The following is a 3,897-nucleotide window of genomic DNA, read 5'->3' on the forward strand; positions in this document are numbered from 1 at the left end:
AATAGTTTCTATTAAACAAATCCACCACCGTGCTCTAAAAGATATAAGTGAAGTACTAGAGCAAAACTATATAACTCAAAAGATATAAGCGAAACACATAGAGTATTCTAACAAATTCCAAATCATGTATGGCTCTCTCAAAAGGTGTGTACAGCAAGGATGATTGTGGTAAACTAAAAAGTAAAGACTCAAATCATACAAGACGCTCCAAGCAAAACACATACCATGTGGCGAATAAAAATATAGCTCCAAGTAAAGTTACCGATAGAAGTAGACGAAAGAGGGGATGCCTTCCGAGGCATCCCCAAGCTTTGGCTTTTAGGTGTCCTTAGATTATCTTGGGGGTGCCATGTGAATCCCCAAGCTTAGGCTCTTGCCACTCCTTGTTCCATAATCCATCAAATCTTTACCCAAAATTTGGAAACTTCACAACACAAAACTCAAAGTAGAAAATCTCGTGAGCTCCGTTAGCGAAAGAAAACAAAAGACCACTTCAAGGTACTGTAATGAAATCATTCTTTAGTTATATTGGTGTTAAACCTACTGTATTCCAACTTCTCTATGGTTTATAAACTATTTTACTAGCCATAGATTCATCAAAATAAGCAAACAACACACGAAAAACAGAATCTGTCAAAAACAGAACAGTCTGTAGTAATCTGTAGCTAGAGGAAGATCTGGAACCCCAAAAATTCTAAAATAAATTTCTGGACGTGAGGAATTTTTCTATTAATCATCTTCAAAAAGAATTAACTAAATATCACTTTCCAAATAAAAATGGCAGCAGTTCTCGTGAGCGCTAAAGTTTCTGTTTTTTACAGCAAGTGTACCAAGACTTTCCCCAAGTCTTCCCAACGGTTCTACTTGGAACAAACACTAATTAAACACAAAATACACAACCAAAATAGAGGCTAGATAAATTATTTATTACTAAACAGGAGCAAAAATCAAGGAATAAAAATAAAATTGGGTTGCCTCCCAACAAGCGCTATCGTTTAACGCCCCTAGCTAGGCATAACAAACAAGGATAGATCTAGGTATTGCCATCTTTGGTAGGAAATTCTTCAATGAGGCATCTACCATCTTTAGGAATTTCTTTATTTTTATTTATTATCAAACTTTTAGGCACAAGATCAAAAAAATCATTTGTAACAAATGGTTCCTTAATGATAGCAAAAAGATTGGGATGAATACTTATAGATTTGAGATCCGCAGTTTCCTTACTAGAGGATTCACCCTTATTTTTAGGAACATACATAAACTTGGCAATTTTAGTGGGAGGACTTGGAGTATTCTTTACAGAAACAAAAGCGGTTCCCAAGTTGGTAATAATATCCTCAAGTTTATCGATTCTAGTAGAATCGTGATTTATTTTCTCATTAACTATGGGTTCCTTCTCTTTAATATTTTTCAAAGTGACTCCTACTTTAGATCCATATTGAGAGATTCGGTTGTGGATCTTTTTATCCAAATTTTCAATTAACTCTACGGTAGCAACCTTATTTTCAATAATTTCAAGTCTTTGCATTACATGCTCCAAAGTTAATACAATTCCATTAACCAAAAGAGGGGGTGAGCCAAACAAATCTATCATAGCATTATAAGAATAAAAAGTATGGCTACCCAAGAAGTTCCCTCCGGTAATAGTATCAAGGATATATCTGTGCCAAGGAGTTGTGCCTACATAAAAATTGCAAAGAAGAACGGAAGTAGATTGCTTCCTAGTGGATCTATTTTGAGCATTGCAAATTCTATACCAAGCATCTTTTAGATTTTCTTCCTCCCTTTGCTTAAAATTTAGAATTTCATTCTCGGGGGACAACGAAGAAGATAAGGGACTAGCAATAACGACAAGCAAACAGAAAAGAGGTGAATGGCAAAAGAGAGGGAGGATAGAGAGAGAGGGCGAATAAAACGGCAAGGGTGAAGTGGGGGAGAGGAAAACGAGAGGCAAATGGCAAATAATGTAATGCGGGAGATAAGGGTATGTGATGGGTACTTGGTATGTTGACTTTTGCGTAGACCTCCCCGGCAACGGCGCCAGAAATCCTTCTTGCTACCTCTTGAGCATTGTGTTGGTTTTCCCCGAAGAGGAAGGGATGATGCAGCAAAGTAGCGTAAGTATTTCCCTCAGTTTTTGAGAACCAAGGTATCAATCCAGTAGGAGGCTACGCGCGAGTCCCTCGCACCTGCACAAAACAAATAAATCCTCGCAACCAACGCGATAAGGGGTTGTCAATCCCTACTCGGCCACTTACGAGAGTGAGATCTGATAGATATGATAAGATAATATTTTTGGTATTTTTGTGATAAAGATGCAAAGTAAAATAAAAGCAAAGTAAAAGAAAAGGAAATAACTAAGTATTGGGAGATTAATATGATGAAGATAGACCCGAAGGCCATATGTTTCACTGGTGGCTTCTTTCGAGAGCATAAGTATTCTACGGTGGGTGGACAAATTACTGTTGAGCAATTGACAGAATTGAGCATAGTTATGAGAATATCTAGGTATGATCATGTATATAGGCATCACGTCCGAGACAAGTAGACCGACTCCTGCCTGCAACTACTACTATTACTCCACTCATCGACCGCTATCCAGCATGCATCTAGAGTATTAAGTTAATGAAAACAGAGTAACGCCTTAAGCAAGATGACATGATGTAGAGGGATAGACTCATGCAATATGATGAAAACCCCATCTTGTTATCCTCGATGGCAACAATACAATATGTGCCTTACTGCCCCTACTGTCACTTGGAAAGGACACCGCAAGATTGAACCCAAAGCTAAGCACTTCTCCCATTGCAAGAAAAATCAATCTAGTAGGCCAAACCAAACTGATAATTCAGAGAGACTTGCAAAGATAACCAATCATACATAAAAGAATTCAGAGAAGATTCAAATATTTTTCATAGATAGACTTGATCATAAACCCACAATTCATCGGTCTCAACAAACACACCGCAAAAAGAAGATTACATCGAATAGATCTCCACAAGAGAGGGGGAGAACATTGTATTGAGATCCAAAAAGAGAGAATAAGCCATCTAGCTACTAACTATGGACCCGTAGGTCTGAGGTAAACTACTCACAATTCATCGGAGGGGCAATGGTGTTGATGTAGAAGCCCTCCGTGATCGATGCCCCCTCCGGCGGAGCTACGGAACAGGCCCCAAGATGGGATCTCGTGGATATAGAAAGTTGCGGTGGTGGAATTAGGGTTTTGGCTCCATATCTGATCGTTTGGGGGTACGTAGGTATATATAGGAGGAAGGAGTACGTCGGTGGAGCAACAGGGGGCCCACAAGGGCGGAGGGCGCGCTTGGGGGAGGGGGTAGGCACGCCCCCTACCTCGTGGCCTCCTCTTTTGTGTCTTGACGTAGGGTCCAAGTCTCCTGGGTCTTGTTCGTTGAGAAATTCACGTTCCCGAAGGTTTCATTCCGTTTGGACTCCGTTTGATAATCCTTTTCTTCGAAACCCTAAAACAGCCAAAAAATAGCAATTCTGGGCTGGGCCTCCGGTTAATAGGTTAGTCTCAAAAATAATATAAAAGTGGATAATAAAGCCCAATAATGTCCAAAACAGTAGATAATATAGCATGGAGCAATCAAAAATTATAGATAGGTTGGAGACGTATCATACCACAACCACTTGACTCAGCTGGGAGTTAATCTTCTTGATGATAGTGTCATTGATAGAGTTCTTCAATCACTGCCACCAAGCTACAAGTGCTTCGTGATGAACTATAATAGGCAAGGGATGGATAAGACAATTCCCGAGCTCTTCGCAATGCTAAAGGCTGCGGAGGTAGAAATCAACAAGGAGCATCAAGTGTTGATGGTCAACAAGACCACCAGTTTCAAGAAGAAGGGCTAAGGGAAGAAGGGGAACTTC

Source organism: Triticum urartu, chromosome 4 (genome assembly GCF_003073215.2).
Source record: "Triticum urartu cultivar G1812 chromosome 4, Tu2.1, whole genome shotgun sequence".
NCBI classification, from domain to species: Eukaryota; Viridiplantae; Streptophyta; class Magnoliopsida; order Poales; family Poaceae; genus Triticum; species Triticum urartu.